Source organism: Miscanthus floridulus, chromosome 14 (genome assembly GCF_019320115.1).
Source record: "Miscanthus floridulus cultivar M001 chromosome 14, ASM1932011v1, whole genome shotgun sequence".
NCBI classification, from domain to species: domain Eukaryota; kingdom Viridiplantae; phylum Streptophyta; class Magnoliopsida; order Poales; family Poaceae; genus Miscanthus; species Miscanthus floridulus.
This window is the reverse complement of record NC_089593.1, coordinates 34,460,152-34,483,606: the sequence shown is the minus strand read 5'-3', so window position 1 is coordinate 34,483,606 and position 23,455 is coordinate 34,460,152. Positions and strand designations below refer to the sequence as shown.

The following is a 23,455-nucleotide window of genomic DNA, read 5'->3' as shown; positions in this document are numbered from 1 at the left end:
AGTATAGATTCTCATATCTAAAGCCTTTGAAGATCAAGTTAGAGCCATCTACACTTATGATCTCTACATCATCTACCCTAAATATGCATTTGAATCCAAGATCACACAATTGAGCCACGAATAGCAAATTGAAGTTCAAGCTCTCTACTAGCAAAACATTAGAAATGCTCATGTCATTGGATATTGCAATCTTACCAAGCCCTTTGACCTTGCCTTTGCCATTGTCATCAAATGTGATACTATCATAACCATCATTGCCATTGGTGTTGATTGAGTTGAACATTCTTGCATCACCGGTCATGTGTTGAGTGCACCCACTATCAAGAACCCAATGCCTTCCTTCGGCTTTGTATTTGACCTACAAAAGAAGATCAATTCTTTTTAGGTACCCAAACTTGCTTGGGTCCTTAAAGGTTAGTCACTAAGCTCTTTGGTACCCAAATGGCTTTCTTCTTTGAGCACATCCATGGTTTACCAATGAATTTAGCCTTCACACCATTTATACCCTTAGTAAGCACATAGAAAGAATCAAGCTTAATGGAGGATACATTAGCTTGTGACTTCTTGTTCATGCACTTTTGCTCTACATGACCAACTTGCTTGCAACTAGTGCAAAACCGACTATCGTTCTTCACAAAACTAGTTTTGTGAGGAGCAAAGGCTGCCTTGCCTTTCTTGGGGGTATAGCACAATCCCTCTTTGTAGAGAGAAGCTCTTTAGCTGTCCAAGCACATAAGCAAGCGATCCACACCACCATAGGCATTAGCCAAAGTGTGAGTGAGCTTGTTGACCTCCTTCTTGAGGTTCTCATTCTCAACCATTAGTGAGGCATCACAAGTGAAACCATCACTACTAGATGAGGTGAAAGTAGAAGTACTACAAGAAGGGTTAGTGGGAGCAACAATGATAGGCATGGATAATGATTCATCAATTATATCACAAGTTAAGCCTATATTGCAAGTTTCAACATGCTTCTTTTTATTTTTCTCATCAAGCAAAGAGGAATGAGCCTTTTTAAGCTTTTTATGAGCCTTGCCAAGCTTCTTATGGGCTTCCTCTAGCCTCTCATAAGTTGCTTTGAGCTCATCAAGGGCTTGCTTAAGTGATTTTACCTCCTTATTCAAGCTCTTGCATTCCCTTCTCTTAATGTCAAAGTGTTCTTTAGCATCTTCTAGCATGTCAAATAATTCATCTTTAGTAGGTTCATCATCACCACTACCACTTTCATTTTTGTTTTCATTATCATGTTCCTCATCACTTCCATCATCACAAATTTGTACCTTAGTGGCCTTAGCCATGAAGCATGATGGAGTGTCAAAGAGAGAAGGCTTTTCATTGATTGCAATGCTTGCAAGTGCCTTCTTCTTGGTGGTCTTATCATCATCACTATCATCATCATCATCACTTGAGGAAGCATCACTATCCCAAGTGACCACATATGAACCACCCTTCTTCTTCTTGAAGGTCATCTTGTCCTTCTTCTCTTTCTTTTCCTTCTTGTCCTTCTTCTTGTTCTTCTTGTTGTCATCATCATTGTCGCTATTTTATGGACATTGAGCAACAAGATGATCTTTGCTTCCACATTTGAAGCACCTTCTTGACTCTTCCTTGCTCTTGGATGAAGATTTCTTTCTTCTAGCACGGTACCCTTTCTTCATCATGAACTTGCCAAATTTCTTGACAAAGAGAGCCATCTTCTCATCATCATCATCATCCCATGAGCCATCATCTTTACTTGATGTATCTTGCTTTGCCTTGCCCTTGGATGATGTGGCCTTGAATGCCACGCTCTTCTTCTTCTCACCCTTCTTCTCATCTTTCTTCTCTTTCTTTTCTTCCTTCTCATCATCATCTCTATATGTATCATCGGTCATTATATCTCCCAACACTTGGTTTGGTGTCATGGTGTCCAAACCACTCCTCACTAGAATAGTGACCAATGTGCCAAATCTTGAAGGCAAGCATCTCAAGAACTTGTGGGAGAAGTCCTTGTCCTTCACCTCTTCTCCAAGTGCTTTGAGATCATTGACAAGCACTTGAAGCCTATGAAACATCTCCGGCACACCCTCATCCTCCTTCATCTTGAAGCTTACAAACTTCTCTTTGAGAATGTATGCCTTTGCACCCTTCACGGCTTGAGTGTCCTCAAATGATTCTTCCAACTTCTTCCAAGCCTCATGAGCCATCTCAATGTTCTTGATTTGGTCAAATGTTCTCTCATCAATTGCATCATGAATGGCACTTAGAGCAATGTCATTGTTTTGGAGAAGCACTTCTTCGGCCGCGGTGGGATTCTCCGGATCATAAATCTCAATTTTGGTTTCTACCACCTTCCACACCTTTCTATTGATTGACTTGATTTGTGTGGTCATCTTTGACTTCCAATAAGGATAATTTTTGCCATCAAATTAGGGTGGCTTCTTGGTGTTGTTGATTTGAGCTATTTTTACACCGAAGATTGTTAAGCCTCAAATCACGGTGACCTCGGCTCTGATACCACTTGAAAGGTCCTAATGGCTAGAGGGGGGTGAATAGCCTAATAAAAATTTCTACAACAATACTTAACAAACCGGTTAGACAATTATGAGGTGAAGCAAGTGTTGCGCTATCCTACTAAAAATATAAGCCACCTACCACAATTCTAGTTTATATAGTTTCTATCCACACAATAGCTATGTCAATATACTAAGTTAGTGTGCTCTCAAAAGCTAACTAAAGAGCCACACTAACCAAACTAACAAGCTCTCACAACTAGCTACACTAAAGAGCTTGACAACGAGTTTGCGGTAATGTAAAGAGAGTGAGCAATTTGTTTATACCACCGTGTCGAGGAAGGAGCCAATCAATCACAAGAATGAATACCAATGAAGACCAATCACCTCGGAATCAAATGATGAACACAATGATTTTTTACCGAGGTTCACTTGCTTGCCGGCAAGTTACTCCTCGTTGTGGCGATTCACTCACTTGGAGGTTCACGTGCTAATTGGCATCACACGCCAAACCCTCAATAGGGTGCCGCACAACCAACACAAGATGAGAATCACACAAGCCACGAGCAATCCACTAGAGTACCTTTTGGCTCTCCGCCGGGGAAAGATCAAGAACCCCTCACAATCACCACGATCGGAGCCGGAGATAATCACCAACCTCCACTCAACAATCCTCGCTGCTCCAAGCCGTCTAGGTGGCGGCAACCACCAAGAGTAACAAGCGAATCCTGCAGTGAAACACGAACACCAAGTGCCTCTAGATGCAAACACTCAAGCAATGCACTTGGATTCTCTCCCAATCTCACAAAGATGATGAATCAATGATGGAGATGAGTGGGAGGGCTTTGGCTAAACTCACAAGGTTGTTATATCGATGCAAATGGTCAAGAGAGTGAGCTTGAACTGGCCACGGGGCTTAAATAGAAGCCCCCACGAAATAGAGCTATTGTACCCCTTCACTGGGCACAACGCGGGGTGACCAGATGCTCCGGTCATATTGACCGGACGCTGGACCTCAGCGTCCGGTCACGCGATGCATGCCACGTGTCCCCTCTCTTCAAATGTCGATCGCTCGATCTCAATGGTCAAGTGATGACCGGACGCAGCAGCTCAAAGTGACCGGACGCTGAACCCTAGCGTCCGGTCGTTTCCAGTAAGCATCCAGAGACGACTTTTCACGACCCGACGCGTCCGGTCATGCGCGACCAGACACTCCCAGCGTCCGGTCACACGGCGACTCCCCTGTGTGCTGCCACGTCAGCAGGACCGGACGCAACCTTCCAGTGTCCGGTCAGAGACCGACGCTAGCGTCTTCATGCTCCACCTGATCGGACACGCCGGTCCAACCGAGGCCAGCGTCCGGTCACTTACAATGACCTCCGTCTTTTCTGTCTAGGGCGCCGGTGGCACCGTCGGACTATCTGCACTCTACGGACGGACACTCCGCCGGTAAAGTTCCTAACCCTTGCTCAAATGTGCCAACCACCAAGTGTATCACCTTGTGCACATGTGTTAGCATATTTTCACAAACATTTTCAAGGGTGTTAGCACTCCACTAGATCCTAAATGCATATGCAATGAGTTAGAGCATCTAGTGGCACTTTGATAACCGCATTCCGATACGAGTTTCACCCCTCTTAATAGTATGGCTATCGATCCTAAATGTGATCACACTCACTAAGTGTCTCGATCACCAAAACAAAATGGCTCCTACCATTTATACCTTTGCCTTGAGCCTTTTGTTTTTCTCTTTCTTCTTTTCAAGTCCAAGCACTTGATCATCACCATGGCATCGCCATCATCATGTCATGATCTTCATTTGCTTCATTACTTGGAATGTGCTACCTATCTCAGATCACTTGATAAACTAGGTTAGCACTTAGGGTTTCATCAATTCACCAAAACCAAACTAGAGCTTTCAGCCCCTCATCTCGCTCGAGGCTCCTCCTGCCCGCCGACCGGATCTGAGGGGGCACCGCCGCCGCCGGTGCCGCTGTGGGGTGGCCACGCCATCGCCCCTACACCTTGCCGCGCCTGTCCTGGGAGTCGCCGCAGGTGTCGGTGGCACGGTGGGACAAGCCAGGGGCCGCCGTCGCCGGCCCCTCAGCCACGCGGCCGTCCTAGCCCCCACGCGATGCAGCTAGGGCCCGCCGTGCCCGTGCATCTGGCAGCGCTGAGGCCGAGCTCGCAAAGCTTCGCTGGAGATGGGAGGCCGCCGTGAGAGGGAGTGCCACCGGCGAGGGAGGAGCGCCGCCATCGCCGACGAGGAAGGAGCGCCACCGCCGCTGGCGAGGGAGGAGCATCGCCGCGGCTGGGAGGGAGGAGCGCCGTCGGGCGTCGGGCCACGAGAGAGACGAGGGGGGATTTTTCTTTTTTTATTAGCCGCGGTATCGCACGGGGTGGGGAGAGGGATACAGACGAACCAAAACAAATGTCGCACCAAAAAATATCCACACTTTATTCTTTTTAGTTGTAGGAGATTGTTTTGTAGAGACTTAATTGCCTGCTGGACTCGTTCTGATTCGGAGCATACTGGAAAGCGAAGACACGTCGGACATGTTGGAATAAAGCTACAGAATTAGTTAGCAAGGGCCAGATGAAAAAATTGCGGAAATTTTGACTCTTTAATGTTAGCTATATATAGATAGATATATTATACTTGACCCTTTAGTATTTTTTTATAACTTTACTAAATTAGCAAAATATTTTAAATTTCCATAAAAAAATGTTGAAGTTATTTTGTGTTCCAAAGGTATCTGTGTCTTGGATATACTGCATTTTAACAAGTACCGCCGCACCAAACTCGTTCGGAGTTTCTACAGAAACATCAAGAAGTACATACAAAATTCAATTTTCTTTCTTTTTCACATACTAAACAATTGGAAAATAGTTTATTTGGAAGTTCAGGCCATTTGCTTTCGCCCCCTGACAAATACAAGGCATCGTCCATAATAATTCAACATTACAAATATTGAAACTGGCAAATGTACCACTTCATTTATTGCATAGCAAGATAACAGTGAACAGGAACATGTCTCCATACTACCTCTGGCGGTGCAAAGAAAAATGTGGGTTTCAAACCACACAGCCACACTTCAAGTTTTCCATGCGTGCAGTACGTGCCACCATACATCAGCCAGCAGTGTTCTAATTAAGCGCTGGCGAGGACGAGCCCTAGCTCGTTTGGCTTGCTCCTGTGGTACGAGCGGCCGGTCCTGGGTTCGATTCCTGGAATCAACCCAGGAGCTTCACCTCAGAGATTTATTCATCGTTAATAATTTCAGTTGCCTCTCACGCAGATGTGTCATAATGGTCAAGTGACGTGTCCGTCACGCTCGGAGCCTAATGATCTTCGAATACCTCTCAGCTGCGTTCGTTGTCTAGGTATAGTTGTAGATTTGTTTGTATACAGTGTGTGTGAGATGTCTGCGTGTGTGTGGTGGTGTGTGTTTGTATCCAAACAGATACTACAGCTGTACTTAGATGAGAGGTCTAAAAAAATTAAGCGCTGGCGTAAGAAACTTATCTTCAACCTTCTTGGCAGCTCCATTGAACTCTTGCAACCACCTGGCTGACTGCTTCATGGTGCGCTTGCAGCCGTGTTTGCGGTCAACCTAGACGAGTCCGAAACGTTCGGTGTAGCCTGTGGCCCATTCAAAGTTGTCCAGCAAAGACCAAGTGAAGTAGCCGTGCACATTTGCTCCCAAGCTGGCACGAACGGATGCAATGCAAATGCAAGCATTATTATTATTATTTTAATTGAACCGTGCGCCACATATAAATAAATAGTGTACATGTGTATTATATATATAGTGCAACAAAATGTGTACTAATCAACGGACAAGTTTCTTTGTATGAAATAAGCGAAAAGAATGAAATAAACTAGAGGTAAGTTCTATAGATTCATACTCCATTGACTCCTTAAGAGTTGCGATGTGGCGCTGGAGGTAAGTTCTATAGATTCATACTCCATTGACTCCTCAAGGCAACTTGTATGGGTAGATTGCCATTGTCAACGTCACCCATCCCTGTAAAAACAAATAAATCACCTTTTCAGTGCCTCACATTCCATGGATTATCGGGCCAAGTCATCTCAGTCGTTCGCCAGATGTTTTAATGAATACAGTAACTTATTAGCAAGCTATGGGGCGAGCTTTCATTTCGGCACATCCATGGTCCTCATTAGATGCCCATACCATGTGATTATTATATGACAAGCTCAGACTCAATATGCAACTGATCTCATTTTCTTTCTGGGGACGATATGATCCCGATTAGACCAGATACGTACATCACTGGATCCGGTCTTTGTGATAGTGATTCATCGAGCCTAGCTAATGTGTATATATATATAGGATTAAGCTCATCTTTCAAACAAAGAAAACAGAGCTATTCTTGCGAAATTGAAACCATTTGTGACGGTGATCCAGTCTTTGTGATAATGAAAAGTTTAGTTACTTACTTTTCAACGTTTTGCTTGTTTAAAAAGTATCAAAACCCCTTTATTTACAAAAGGCCCATGAGAAGAATAAAAAGATACAATTGCTTGTAGGTAGCTAAAATTTAGTACAACCTATGACTTAAATTGCAACAAAAATGCAAAAATATATAGCATTTTACTACTTACCATTCTCAGTGATGTATATGGGTGGGTTTCCGTATTTGTTCTTCATGATCATAAGGACATCCTTTAGGCCTTCAGGGTAAATGTAGATCCACGAATTCCCCGTCTGCAAACTGGAGTATGAATATCGATCCAATATGCATATTACAAGAACAAACGGCAGATTTGTTCCGCTTTATTGCCAACACAAAACATTTGCATGCCTAACACGGACTTTCCATTTTCACGTGCCATTTTAACCATGAGCACTCTATGATTATATTTAATTTTGGATGGGTTTTTTACATTATCACTTTGAGCATAAAATATGGTAAAAAATAATATAGTGTTAGGACGGCACGTACAGAAGGACTAATAGGATTCCCATCAGGCCCATACACTGGTTGACAGAATAATAAAAGTACACGATTAATATGAGAACGTCAGATTTTTTTAATGGAACAATGAAGCAGTAAGGTTCTTAGTACCCAACTATTGTTCCTTACTTTCTTTTGTGGCATAGGCGTCATCAGTGTTGAACACCGGCGAGTAGTTTGGTGAGATGTCGATGTGCTTGGAGAACTTTGAGGTGTAGTAGTTTATCCCCATCATGTCATAGGAACCCACTAGCTTCTCTTGCTCTTTGTCAGTGAAGAAGGGTAGCCGTTCCCTTGCCAACGATCTCATGGAGAAAGGGTAGTCACCACGAACCACCGGCTCCACGAACGATCCTAGGTTAAGGTCCATGGACCTTTCTTGGGCATGTTGATCTATAAACGTATTTTCGCATGGCATATAACCCATTACGTCAAGCACAAGCCCCCTATGCGTCCGTTCTCACCCTGCAATTTATTTATCAATGTTGGAGTATATGGCTTCGTTCGGCTGGCTGGCTGGGCTGAGCTTGGCTGGCCAGCTCACTCACAGAAACACTGTTTACGTCTAGATAGAACAGTATTTTTCTCTCACAACAATCAGCCGGAACAGTATTTTGGCTTATTTTTCAATCCTGCCGAACAGGCTATATATTGGTGTACCACTACCTATTAATTTAGAAGACTGTATATGAGAGTCGTTGAATATATATATATATATATATATATATATATATATATATATATATATATATATATATATATATATATATAGAGAGAGAGAGAGAGAGAGAGAGAGAGAGAGAGAGAGAGAGAGAGAGAGGGTACCTTGTAATACTTGTTGTAAAGATCGACAGCCTCAGCGTGGGCTCGGAGAAGGTTGTGGCCAACAGTGTATGGCTCAGTGAGTGAGTTTGCAGTTGGGACAGCACATTTTTGTCCCGGTGAGCACCGCCCTGGGGCAAGGGTCCCGGTTCCGTATGACAAAGAACAAAATATCTGGGGCTCATTAAAAGTCAACCAATTCTTCACTTTGTCACCAAATTTCTCAAAGCACACCTTAGCAAAGTCTGTGTGATCTTTTCTGAAAAATTGCAAAACCGAATGATGTGTTATATATGCTAATTAACTGGCAATCCCATGAATGACAATTGATGATGCTGTTTCTCTAATACTTTTGATGCGAACCATAATGAAAATAAATCATACAAATTCATTGTCCAAAATGTATGAAACACCAGAATCACCGTCCTCTCATTGGTATTCTTTGTTCGTGCAAGGAGTGAGAGCAAGTAGACTAAATAATAATAGATGTGAGCATATCATTTTAACTGTGTATAGTACTTACACAATCCTCTGATCTAAAAAGCCACCGTACTTGTCTACCAGTGCTTGAGGCGTGTCCCAGTGGAAAATTGTTACAAATGGCTGTATGCCTGGGTTGCAATGAGTAAAAAATGATTCGTGTGAAAACTTTTTGTCACTGGATTACGATCTTCATTAATTAATTAAGCTGCTAATCTAACCAGGAAGAGAAATGGGTTTTTACCGTTCTCTAGAAACAAGTTTATGAGCCTTTTGTAGTAGTGGATGCCTTCCCAGTTAATACCTCCTTCGATTGTCCCTTCTGAATGTCGTAAGCATATGCTAAAACTAGCATCATAACAATCCAACAACCCTTATTGCCTTATTGGATGCATTAATGCATGCACCGTGGAAAACATACTTCATAATTTTAATATGTACTCCCTCCATTCCAAATTATAAGTCATTTTAACTTTTTTGGTACATCTATTTTGCTATACATCTAGATATAATAATATGTCTAGATATGTAACACCCTAGGTGTTTGGCTTCCACTAATTGCATTTCATTTCATAAACATATGCATCATCTATGTCATCAGGCCATTGTCATTGAAACATACGTATGCAACATTCGCATATTCTGTTTGTTTCATACTTTATTGCTTATGGATGGTGGTAGTGCAACATATGAATGCAACATGAATTTCTCATACCTTGAAACATGGCAACATGGTAGTAATGTGACAAGTATAGAATAACAACAAAGTCATGCAACATGTGAAACATTGCATTGCAACATATGAGTGAATTGCTTGTTTTAGTTGCTTTATCACATGTGATCATTAGAAGTTGGTATAACAATTTTGTAAAGTGGTTGATTATGGTCTATTACACCTTAACTACACTTAGGTTACTTGTTGGGACATTGTTCATGTAGATTAAAATGACCAAAATGCCCTCAAGTGAAGGTTTGACTTTTAATAACCCTTGGAGTGTCACTGTTTGACTGATTCAAAAGACCAACTTAGAGACCTTGCATGGCTGTGCAATCTTTACCAAAGTTGTAGCTAATTTATTAAGGAACAAAAGTTGTTTTATGATCATTTCATGAAAATGGTTAGAACAGGCTCAAACATGGCCCACAAGTCAAAAATTCATGCTGATTTCAACACTGAAAAATATGCTAAGTCTTAACTGAAATTTCAGTTGGATCAAGCCCACTTTGGATTGATGTAACTGCTGATCCATGGAGAATTAGGTCATGGTCCTTGAAAAGAAATTGTAGATGGATGGTACACCTACAAATTTCATGTACGTAGTTTTTGCTAAGGAGCAATGGATTAGCCGGATTGACACGTCGAAATGTCGCTGACAGTCATTAGCATCGTACACTGAATCGCCGTTTTCAGAAAACGGTCAGTGAGCACGGTGGTCGACCGGCTCAGGCGACGCTCGCCGCGTGGCGTTCATATGCTGCCGAGGTCACCACGTCGTGCGTCCGCGCTCCAGAAGAGGGCCAGCCCTGCCCAAACGCGCTCACCGCTCCATTTCCCTCTCTCGCCTTCTCCGCGCGCAGCGCCGTGTCCGCAGCAAGCTCCCCCATTGCCGACCGCGCGTCGCCATCATCGTGCGCGCTCGCCACCGCAAAAACGAGTTGCCCAGTCCGTCAGTAGCCTCGCCGTGGTCTTCTCTACCCTCTCCACCTCACAATCGGGTCAATCGAGCCTCGGTAAGGGCGAATCGTCGTTTTCTTCCACTGCCGCCGTGGCTGTTCTCGCCGGAGATGGCGCTCCACGCGGCCAGCTGTCCTCGCGCCCTTGCCATCCCTCCTCTGTCACGCGCTAGGTCCTAGGAGTGCTGCCGAAGCTCGTAGGGTCGCCTTATAGGGCTGCGACGCCGTCATCTCACCGGAGCCGGCCATGCTGCGGCCGTGCGCCGCCATTGCTCGTCGCCAACCCTGTAGCCGCAACACTAGCCTCAATTGAGGGCACCAATAGATGCGCACTGTTGTATTGAACGTAGTAGCATCGCCGACCTCGCCGGAGAAGCCACCGACGACGAACTACGCCACCGGTCGTTCCTCCTCCCCTGTTTCTCTCACTGACGCGCGGGTCCCCATCGTCAGCCGCTGAAGCACAGAGGCGGGAGCCTGACCTGGGCTGCGCTGCTTCTAGGCCGTGCTGGCTTTTGCGGGCGTGGGCTTCGTGGGCCGCCGGATCTGTTCGGGCCGGCCCAGTTGCGAAGTTGATTTCTTGTTTTTGGTTTTGTTTATTTTGTTTTTCACAGAATTGTGTGCATGATTAAAAAATGTGTATCTCCTAATTGGTAGCTCCAAATGCTATGGTTCCAATTTTGTTGAGTTCCTAGTAATGTCTAGTATCTAATAAAAATATTATATGAGCATATGTTTTAGAAATTTTGGATGAATGAAATAGGACTTTGAAATGTGTTTTTAGATGCATGCAAACTTGTTTGAATTTTATCTTGAGTTTCTGTGGTCCAAAAATTATGAAATTTTGTGGGTAATCTATTATTGCTTAGTAGAAGCTCTGATTAAAATTTCAGAGCTAGTGCATGTATAGTTTTTGAGTTATAGAATTTCTTTTTATCAATGGATGGATCTTGTGTGAATTTTCATAATTTTTCTATAGATCCAGTATAGGTAAAATTTGGTGAGTAAGGTTCTTATGCTAGAATGATGCTAGGAAAAATGTGAAATCTGTTGCTTGACACTTTTCATTAGGGTTTCCTAATTATGCTAAAAATAGGCATGCCACCTGTTATTTTGGGTACAACAAGTTCTGCTTGCCCAATGGCTTTGAAAATTTTATGGTAGCCTATGTGAAGCATGAGATAGCTACTGTAATTTTTGTAGATTTTTATGAATAGTTTTACTATATATTGCTTTAATCACCTAATTAACTAAATAAATGTGAAAATGATATTAAATAATTTATTTAGAAGTTGGCACTATACTTTCTAGTGTTTCTCTGGTATGTGCAACAAGTTGGTTAACTTGGCTTGGTCCAATTATACTTTTGCATCATCATTAAATAATTAATTTAGTAACCCTATCATTTCTGGACAGATTCTAGGTTTACTGGAATTCGATTTGATTAACGTAAGAATCATGCTTTGATGTTTATAAATGATTTGTAGAGAATTTCATAAGCTTTCCAGAATGTCCTCATGCAAGTCATTTGGATTTGTATAACTTTGGTTGTGCTTAAATTAAGGGACTACTTGTGTGCATATGAAACTTTAAATGATAAATTATGTATGCCTTTACTATTTCTAAGTTTGTGGTAATGTTCCTAGGTGTTAGGCCTTTAACTGAAGATGAGCATCTTTATCTTAGGTTATGCAAGTTAGGTAAGTTGATCTTGTTCTTTAAGTTAAGTTAGATACATGCTTAAAGTGATTTGAATAGAGCTATTTTACTCGGTAAACGAGTGTCCAGTGATGCTTTCGGTAAACACTTACTGTAATTCATTCATCATTGAGCATCATGTCATTCCTTATGCATTCATGATATTTATCTTGTGCATCGGCATGCAATAGGTGTACCGGAAGGAGTGACCCTGCTGGAATTCGAGGAACCGAGCGAGCAGCAGCAGCAGCCGACACCGGAGATTCAGGAGGAGCAGCCTTCAGGAGAAGTGCCAGACAAGGTCGCCGTTGAGTGCCCGGATCACCGTCCTTGCAACTTTGTGAAAGGCAAGCCCCGGAGCATATTAAGCCTCCTAATTTCCGAAATGCAGTTACAGTATTATTGTTACGTATATATATTGTTGCATTAAGTTTAGGTGCTGGATGCAAACAATTGCTGCATTGGTTACCCAATCCTTATCCAGATATTGTTACCCTGAATCCTATGTAGCTCAGGCTCGTGTAGTGCTTAGCCCTACTTAAACGCGGTAGAAGTCGGGTGATTTCCTATCACCTGCGAGATATAGGAAGATACATATGGCACGGTTGGCTATATTTGCTATCGTGGAAAAGAACCAGTCTTAATTTGAAATGAAGACCGGGCGGAGGCTTGCCGATTTACAGTGACTCCGTCTGTGTCGCTTAAGGATTGATTCTTGGAGCCTTTCCTGTTCATGTTGAACGCATGCCTCTCTCTTAGTTGGCCGTGTCCGATGACCGACCGCGAAGCCGAGTAGCTCACCTCAGGCCGGGAGTCGATAAGTATAAAGTGCGCCTCGAAAGGGAGTCGTAGGCGTGAGTCCAAGGGCAGGTGATTTAAAAGTCCTGATCGTCCTGGCAGAAGGGTAATCCCTGAGAGTGCTGGCGCTGATCGAACCCGCGAATTTGGTTCTTGAGTTGTTCCAAAGGTGACCCACGGCTACCCTTGCTAAGTATGCCAGGGTGAGAGTTAGGAATACCCCCTCAGCTGAGTTGTAATTCGATTTGAGTCGCCGTCTCTCTCGGTTAGTGAGAACTTGACGGGCTTATCTCCAAAGTAGATACACTTAATAACATAATGGTTCAGAAATGATGATATGATGATGACAGCCTTATTATACCTGCTATGGTTAATATTGTTTGCTCCTAATAAGTGAGTGCTCTAGTACAGGTGCTAATCTAGTGGACAGGTAAATGATGTTAAGCTTGATGCTAAGTTTTAAATTGGTTACTATAATCATAAGCTCTTTTATGCAACTGTGTCAAGCTAGCCCACCTGAAAAGCCTTGCATGATCCTTGGTGTCTTTTATTTCTGGTTTTGGTGGGTAAGTCTAGTTGAGTACCTTCTCGTACTCAGGGTTTATCTCCCACCTGCTGTAGATGACCAGTTCTACTTTGGTTGCTGCAAGTACTGCCTTCTCCCTGCTGGGATGAAGACTAGACCGTTGGGTGCGGTCTCTACTAGTTCTCGTACCTAATAATGCTTTTATGGGACATGACTCAGACTTGGCAATGTATTTGAAAACGATGATGTTTTGTACTAAACTATGTTGCTTCCGCACACTCAAACTTGGTTTGTAATATTCTATTTAAACTCTGATGGATGTATCCAAATGCTTATTATGAAATGTTGTAACGGATGATGTGTTGTGTTGAATCACTACAATCTTGGTTTGTATGTCGAGAGTTGGTTGAAATCCTTCGTGATTTCCGGACTACCGGGATTATGGGAGCTTAAGTACAGGAATTTGATCGCTTCGGTGATTGTTTTTGTACTTACGTTCTTATGATTTGGTCGGTTCTATTACAAGATACATAGCAAATTGGATGAACCGAAAAAGTCAAAGAGACTTATAATTTGGAACGGAAGGAGTATTACTTAGTCGGTAGTATTCTAGGCCAAGAGATGGAGAACCTATAGGCGTCCATGCCCATTTCCTTCAGCAATCGGACATCCTCCTATCAGTCAAAAGAATACTAACATAAATAATGATAACAATATATATTAACAAGTGTCGGTGTTTCGAGTAAACACCAACGAGTAAATTTATGTTATTGCGCATCTAATTCGGATGGTGTGCTAAAAAGACATAAGGTTTATACTGGTTCGGGCAGAATGTCCCTACGTCCAGTTCATGGTTGTTGTTCGTGTTATTAGCACTGAAAAGTTCGTAGTAGGAGTTACAAACGGGCGAGAGAGGAACAGGTCCGAAGTCTCTGATGGAAAGGTCGAATTGGTGCTGAGAGCTTGGTTGTTGCTCAGCTATGTGTGATGTGATGCATGGTGTGTTGAATCGATCCCCTTAGTGGGGTTCCCTGCCTTTCCTTTTATAGGCCAAAGGAGAGCAGGGATTACAAATGGGAGAAAAGAGGAAAACTAGAGGCAAAGGAGGTCCTTCAAAGAAGTCGGGTCTTGATTTTCCTCTATGTGGGCCCCGCTGACATGGCAGGCGGTGCCAGGAATAGCTCTACGTCGGGCGCATGTTTGCTGATCCTAATAGGGCCACATTGGGCATCTGTCTATTGATGATGTCATGTCCTGGCATTGTCAGCAAGTTGTCTCGTCCCATCCTGCTCCGGCGGGTGGCACGGCAGACCAGGGTGCTGATCCGTGGCCATACCGGGAGCAGACGGTGTAGTGACCATACATCCGTTACTGTAGGTGATGCGAGTTTCCTCCTGGACCGTAGTGATTGTCGTGTGCTTCTGTCAGGATCCATGCCTGAGGGCAAATGGCGGCGCCCACAACACTGTAAGACAAATGTCGGCGGCTCCAACACTGTTTGGACTCTGACATGCCTAAAAGGTCTCAAAGCGCCCTTCTAGTCTTATCCTGATGGTACTTTCCTATAGACGTGCAGGGTATGGTCCTCAGTATTGCGGTTGACTTGAGTGCCCTGCCTTATCTGTGCACGTAGATATGAACGAGCCACATGCAGACGTCGGGTGAGGCGAAGGTAGCCCTCGGACGTTGGGCGAGGCGGAGCCAACCCTTGGGGGTCGGGTGAGGTTGAGCCTGCCCTCAGACGTCGGGCGAGGCGGAGCTAGCCCTCGAGGGTCGGGCGAGGCGAAGTTTGCCCTAAGACGTCGAGTGAGGCGGAGCCAGCCCTCAGATGTCGGGTGAGGTGGAGCCAACCCTCAGGGTCGGGCAAGGCAGAGCCTACCCTCAGACGTTGGGCAAGGCAGAATCAGCCCCAAGACGTCGGGCAAGGCGGAATCAGCCCCCAGACGTCGAGCGAGGTGGAGCCAGCCCTCAGACGTCGGGCGAGGTGGAGCCAGCTCTCGGGGATCAGGCGAGGCAGAGTCTACCCTCAGATGTCGGGCGAGGCGGAGCCAGCCCTCGGGAGTTAGCCTAAGGCGGAGTCAACCCTCGAGGGTTAGGCAAGACAGGGCCTACGGCCACAGCGCCCACCAAGGCAGAGCCAACCCTTCAGGGTTAGACGAGGTAGGGCCCATGGTCTCGGTGGATGGACGAGAAGTGACACGGCAAGCGGTGTAGTCATGCTCTTGATCGTGTGGATGAATCAATGTTGACAGTCATTAGCTCCTCCTCTTCGGGTACCCTAATATTTGTCCCCGACAGTAGCCCCTGAGCCCCCGGGCAATTCGAGTAGAATTGCCTGGGGGATTTGTTGACTTGCCGGCGGGTGCGCGCGAGCGCACCCGGTGGGTGTAGCCCCCGAGCCTACGGAGGAGTAGGATACTGCTTCGGATGGTTTTCTAAAAGAGAGGATTCTGAGAGCCCTGGCCCTCTATTGTTGCCCACGGCTTGCCCTAAAGATGGTGATTTCTTCTTCGCCAAGGTCGGACCCTTCGTGGGTATGGTCGTAAGATTTGGTGGTTGTTTAGCTAGATAGTTTGATTGGGGTCCTGGTACCCTGTTCGAGGAGATCTGGTCAGGGAAAGCCTGACTAAGACTTAATCGGGGGCCGAGATGCCCGTGGCGCTCATTGTAGCACCCGATTTTAAGAACAAAACCAGATACACACCATATGTGAGCCCAGGAAGTCAAATCTCACATATAGCTACAAATAAGGGTAATATCAATAGACAATGCTTAAATACATAGCGTATTAGTATAAAGAATATAACCTCAGAGTATAGACAGCGGAAAGACAACTCCGATCTTCAGGCGAAGACTCCAAATCCACAGGGACAACTAACTGGTTGATCACAAGCCTAACTTCTTCAAACTCTAGCAATCTGGTACCCATCCGGGATTTTTATCCAAATAATTAAAAAGTAAAACAAGCGTAAGTACATGTCGTACTCAACAAATATAACATGGGGTTCATGAGGCTCAAAAGGCTGACACTGGTTTAACTGCAATTAGCTTTTAATGAGTCATGATTTTAGCAAGTGAGTAGCAACAAGTTTATCACAAGCCCATAAACACATGATTAGGTAAACATGAATAACGAATAGCATAAACAGTAATATTTAGTGAGCATCTTCATCATCCATATCATTAGTGTTCATCATCATTAACCATTAGTGATCATCTATTCCATAAATATTCCAAGGCCGCTCATGGCCGTGAGCACGGCTGATATACCAGTTTTACACTCTGTAAATGTTGTACACTTTCACTGTGAGTCATGATTTACCCTTTCACCCGAGGTAGCTAATCTCTTGACCCACTTCCAAGGAAGGTCGGTAGGGTTCACTATGAAGCCTTTCAAAGGTTTTTCTAATAAGTTAGGGCCATTAGATTCACTCGGCAAATAGATATAGAGCCCCCCTTCCCGATGGCCCAATGACGCGCAGCCTATACACAAGGGGACAGAGGCCGCACTATACCCGATTCGGCAAGCTATTCTTACACCAATAAAGGTAACCACTAACAAGCTAGAAAAAGGTCCTCATACCGAGCTAAAGCTAGAGTCATGTAGCCCTCACAGCTGTACTGTAAGTCCCAGACGATCACTTACAGATAAATCCTTAGGGAGAGGAATCTAGAGCATCATAAAAACAGCCCAATGCTCTAGCCCCCTAATTCCATGTTGCTAAAAACATCTTTTAATGTTTATTGCATATTACATTAGTCAAGTTACAAGATCATGGTCTTTAATTGAGCACTAGCTCCATACTACCCAATGCAATAACCCATAGGTATCAAGGTACAAGATATCAAGTATCTTGGATATCCTTATTGGCATCAAGGTAGACACATGCAATATGAATTAAGTGATTAAAGGTGAATAGGTAACAAGGATGATCCCATGCTATACTTGCCTTAAACACCGATCCTTCGGTAAGCTTTAATCTTCAACGTTCTTCTTCTTCTTCTTGATCACCATGTATATCTCACCGACTGGACAAAATCATAAAGCACCACACAAGCATCCATACAATCATACACGAAGCAAATAATAGATCTAAATTAGAACAATACACCAAACATAAAATCAAGATGAAAAGTTTGTAAAACGAATCTATGTCTCGCTACGAACACACAGACGCAAAAAAGCACACTAATCGGAGCTAAGGTTGAAAAGATACAACTACCGAGAGATCTACTCACAAAACTATTAGCTTCATGTGTTTTAATTATATAAAACATATATAAGATATTTATAGATACTATAAATCAAATTAAGTCAAATTTAGATTTGAATTATAAAACTAAAGTGAAACAAATCATATTTTATTTATAAAATCCAATTGCATAATTGTTAATCAAGATATGATTTAAACCATGAAATTTCAAAATTAGTAACATGATAAACACTGTTACTAACGCGTAGATCTCGTCGCTATGAATCTAACGCAACTTGAATGGGTCAAAACGGAGCTAAAACATAGAAGATATGAAATAAACAAGATTTCCTTTATTAAAGTAATAGATTAAATCTAACCATGAATTTTAAAAGTTGAAAACATATCTAACAGTAGTATAAATATGTAGATTATGAAATTACGAACCTAACGCAAGTTGAACGGGTCAAATCGGAGTTAAAACGGAGAAGTTATGGCTAAAACAATATCAGTGGTAAATCTGTAAATAGCTGAAAACATATTTTAGACTTAACCAAAACAAAATACGCTTTCAAAAGAAGAAACGGAATCGAGGAAAACCTTTTGGACTGCGGCGATACCACAGGTGCAGCTGGTTAACCATGGTGGAGGAAAACAATTATATATGTTCATCAAAGGGTTGATTATGAGGGCCGGGTTGCTATATGGACGTAATAATAACAGGAATACAGGATTGTCATAAGCATAGGAGAACATAGGATCGGAACACAAATCATTAGTTGAAATTAGATAGATAAGAGAAACACCTGCTTGTCCAACCGCCTCTGTTTGACATATCAGCTTGATCATGCGACAGGCTGTTCCTACTCATGGACGTTTGCTGCCTACTATCTACAAGGCACACCATCTTCTTGCATCCACACGTGATAGATAGATGATGGCCGGTGCAGCACGTAATAATACGAACAGTGGCGTCGTGGAGATGAAAGTGTCGACGGATTCATCACCTCGGCAGTGGTGTAGCGAACGGCGGTAAGCAGCTGGTGGTGCCAGCGGCGGCGTGTCTTCATGGACAAAGAGCTCTAGCGATGAGTAGAAGAACGATGACGTACAGCTCGACGGGGTGGCAACGGGCAGTGCGGTGGCGACAGCGATGACGACGGCGACGGCGACGACGACGACAACGGCAAGAGAAAGAGGAGAAAAATATAATTTACTACACGAGAGATTTCCCAAACTAGGGGCTCCCCTTATGGTAGCTTTGTTATGCTTTGCCCAAGGGGTTGGTTGATATATATAGGAAGAAAAACTCCCCACATCCATGTCAACTAGCGATATGGTACTAATTGACGTTGCATCATCCACCTGCACTAGTGGGCCTAAATAAACATTAAAGCCCATTAGTAAATAAATGCTTGGACCTTTATGATTTATTAGGATTATTGCACATGGGCTTTGAGCATTGAGAAAAATGAGAGATTTATTATTTTTGGAATTAATTAATTTTGTGGATAAAATAATTCTAGAAAAGTCCAGAATTGATATTTAAGCCACGAAAAATACTCCGAGACCTTCGAAAATTTGGGGAAAATTCTCAGAGACACTTTGGAACATGATAAACCCAAATAAAGTATTTGGAGCTCATAAAAATATTGTTGGAAACTTAGAACATAAAGATTAAGGTGAAGGAGGTAAGGATTAAATTCCAGAAAGAAGCTAGAAAATTCCTAGAAATAGATATCCGTCTCCTAAACGTATAAAAACACACACAATTTGCACATAGAAACACAAGGAGCGACCGGCATGAATGCAACAAACACGTTTCTACCTTATGATAAATTTTAAATTAATGAAAATTTTTATTTTCCTATGTTTTCATGAGCATATAAATTCCAAATTAATTCATTTTAGCTCTAATTCAAAGTTTAGGGTGTTACACTCATGAGCCTGGGTGTTGGCCACTTGCGGGACCTAGCTCTTTCCACCCTTTGTTGTACGGGTGTTTGGAGCAGCTGTTGGACCCGTTGATGGGCCAATCATCTAACTCCTAGGCCCAGACGGGCCATAGATGCGCTTTTGATCCATACTCCTCTTACTTGTAATGAGTCCCGGTCCGCCCGGGGAGGCGAAAACGTCCGGCGAGTTTCCTAAAGGAAAGGATAGGGATTGCGTGCATGTATCCCATGGCGTGACGTTGTGGCAAATCGTGGGAGGCGCGGAGATCTAGGCGGATGGTTAGTTTCCTCACATCCGTCGCCCCAATAAAACCAAAGGGTTCGCCCCTAGGGTTTCATACTTTGCCTCCTTGCCTTCGTATCTACAACCTCCGATGCCAATCACCTAAGTTCTCCACATCTGTGTCTTAGCCGTTGTGAAATTCGCATCCACCCACCCCCAACTCCCAATGGAGCCGTGGTGCCACTCTAAAATCACCCTCCAGCCCCTGGAGGGCCTTGTCCGCTGAGGTCTTCTCTGTGCACGGACCACCACCAAGGAGTGGTGGCTGCCTGGCGAGGAGGACATGCCATTGCCGCCCAATGGCTACGTCATCTTGTTCGCGTGCTTCCATGAGCACAGGCTCGCCACCCTCGCCCACAGATTTCTTCGAGGATTGTTGTTCTATTACAAGATAGAGCTACAACACCTCAACCCCAATGGGATCCAACACATGGTGGTGTTTGTCGCCTTGTGTGAGGGATTCCTAGGGATCAGCCCCACTTCAATCTGTGGCGGCACTTCTTCACCGTCACCCACCAGAAGAAGACAGAGAAGAGGTAAGAGCTGAATATGCCAATGGGATGCGCCGGCATCCAGCTTCAGAATAACCAAGTTGGTGAGTACCCGGCGATGCGGCTATCAACCTCTAACAAGGCGTGGCATTCACATTGGTTTTATCTCAAGAACGATGCCGCCGCCCCCTTGCCAGAGTTTACCGAACGCTTAATCGAAGAGGCCCTAGATTCCTAGAGGAAGTGGGGTGCCCTGAAGAAGGACAAGAAGAGGATCTAGGCCCATCTCGTTGCCATCCACTTCCTGAAGGAGAAAGGGCTAAAGGGGTCGGGAATCATCGGCGCCTACCATGAGAGGAGGGCAGCACCACTAATGAGGCGCGCGCTTCCCCAGTACGTGATGGCGCCCGAGGCGTCATTCGATGGGACGACGCTCTCCCCCTCTGAAGTTGTGCAACGCATCAAGGAGGTGATGGAGCCTTCTTAGAACAGCACGAGCACCCCTCTTGATTTTGTGTACCCATGCCGGGGCATCCCCCGATGCGGCTGGAACTAGGGTACATTGTCCTTGTAAGTTTTCTCTTCCTCATGCCTTCTTCTTCAATTGAACTTCTGACCCCTTGATACTGACATTGAAATTGGGGGACCAGTCGAGGGACCTCATCCTCATAGATCTCCTGGCTTCGTTGCCGAGGGGTCTATCCACGAGGGCGGCAAACCACACCGAGGCCGAGTGACAGAGGAAAGCAAAGGAGGACAAGAGGAAGAAGAAGCAGTAGAAATTGCATGCGTGGGAGCGAGGGGAGGAAACTGATAGTGACAACGACGCCGACGAGGAAGAAGATGTTGAGGTAGTTGATGACACTGAGCGTGATGCCTGGAGAGTGAGGACATGTTGACAGGAACCGCTTATCTTTGCAGGGGTCGGGACCTTTCCTGTTTCATGGAAGGGAAAACGCGTCCGCGAGGCCAGAGGAGACGAGCTCGTCTGTCAGCCTACCCTTAGAACCAGCAGGGGCGAGCGGATCTGCCACCACGCCCGAGGTGCCAGCGGAGGGGGGGTCGTCGCTATGCCTCAAGAGCCAGCAGGGGCGGACGAATCTGCTGCCACGCCAGAGGTGCCAACAGAGTAGGGTGGCTTCGCCGCCGCGCACCAAGAGGTAACAGGGGCGGGCGGAACTGCCGCCACGCTTGAGGTGCTGATGGAGGGGGGTGGCTCTGCTGCTGTGCCCCTGGAGGCAAGGCAAGTGAGCCCCGCTGCTAGAGAGCAGGGGGCGGGCTCAAAACGGTCCTATTTCGACGACGTGGAGCAGGGACTTGGGGGTTCATCCCCCAAACATATCCATCGCCTGACAGCACCAATGTAAGTCATCAACTCCTCAGTTTTCTCTATTTTTCACTATTTCTCTTTGTGACTTATTCCTTTTGTTGCTTGCAGCATCCTGAGATGGGGCAACCTTTTGGCGCTGGTGCCCATGAAGATTGTCGCCCTTCAGGTGAGGCGGCGGTCGTCGGCTGACGTTGCACCCATTTTGAGCGAGAGCGGCGCTGGTGCGACTATGTCACCAGCCGGTGAGGCGCCGCTCATAGTGGCACCCGTGCCCTTGGCGGGACAAGCGGGTACCGGGGCTGAGGGAGCGCCCTCGGAGATCGCCGAGCAACCGGCGACAGAGGTGATTCCACTGTCGACGTTAGGGTGGACGGATCTGCCGCTCGTGCTTATGGTGCCAACTGTGGTGGGCGCGACACCGCCGGTCAAGGCCCCACCGACGTAGGCAGAGGTGGCAGTGACTGCGACAAGCCAGGTGCAGCCGGATGCAGCCATGGCGCAGCCTAATGAAGCGGCGAGTCCCATGCCACTGGCGGCCCAAGTGACGACGCTCGATGCAGGCTAGACAGAGGGAGGCATGGCCAAGGGGTCCCAGAACGTTGTGTCAGTGGCGGAGAGGACCGGCGGGGATTTTTCCTTGGCCCTAACCTCGGGGTGTAGCCGTTCACCCGCGCAGGGCGAGCCCCTACTCCGGTGGACGAATCTGCGGGGCCCGACATCGACACTTTTCTCCCTCAACGATGCTACTGAGAGCATGGAGTGGGAGAGTCTCAACGAGGGGATTGCGACCGTGCTATCAACCTTGGATGATGCTAGGGGCTCCCTACGTGAAGTCATTGTTCCCACTGGTCGGGTAGTCACTTGGCCTTGCCTCTTGCCTTCTCCTTTCTCCATGTATTTTTTAGTTCTGACATTTATCTTTTTTCAGTCCCTGATCGCTCGTAGCAGGGAGAAATCCTAGATCCTCCATGAGCAGAAGGAGAACTAGGACTGCCTGATCAAAGAGGCCCGGTGAAACGACCTGATTTCCGCGAAGGGAAATCCACAGAGTCAAAGTGTAATATGACCGTTGTAGATCATATTACCCAAATTCCAGTCGAATACCACATCCATACAATGATAATATCAGAGTACATAAAGTGTGGAATTACATAAATTATTACATCGCCGCATCTGCGGAATCAAAAGTAGCATTCATCCAGAACAGCTTGGAGATAAGATCGCCAAAACTCGAGCGTAGGAACGAACCCCTCAACCGTCAAACTCCTCAGCAGAACCTGTGTGCCAAAGTTTATCAGTATGATTTGTACTGGCCACTCCCACCCTATGGGCTATGCTTTGTGGAAATTGGATGCAAGTTGGATATAATCAAAAGGAACCTATAAGGCTGGGGTTTCTTATGTATTAGCATATCAAGGATATAATAGTATAGTCAAGTTTTAACACCATTCCCACACACATTCCACCCCATTTCTGTCCAGAGCCAGGTTTCGATCCTGGGATCGATATACCACCATCTCCATATCATCACCATACCATCGCTCAGTCGATAGGCCAACTCCCTCTCGGCACTGTCTCATGGCACGTAGCCCTAGGCTACGACTGACACTCTCTCATGGGGGAAGAAGAGAAGGACTCATCTCTCTATCTAGTTTAAGCGAAACCCAGGAAAGGTCCATAGCCGACTAGTCGGCATATGTATCGATCGATCAACCATACACTCTGCAGAGGTT

General features: G+C 45.1%; 1 pseudogene; it reads right to left on the bottom strand.

The window, feature by feature from the left end:
• Nucleotides 1–5,971: 5,971 nt before the first annotated feature.
• Nucleotides 5,972–23,455, bottom strand: part of LOC136503330 (4-hydroxy-7-methoxy-3-oxo-3,4-dihydro-2H-1,4-benzoxazin-2-yl glucoside beta-D-glucosidase 2, chloroplastic-like) — a 33,543-nt pseudogene continuing 16,059 nt past the window's right edge.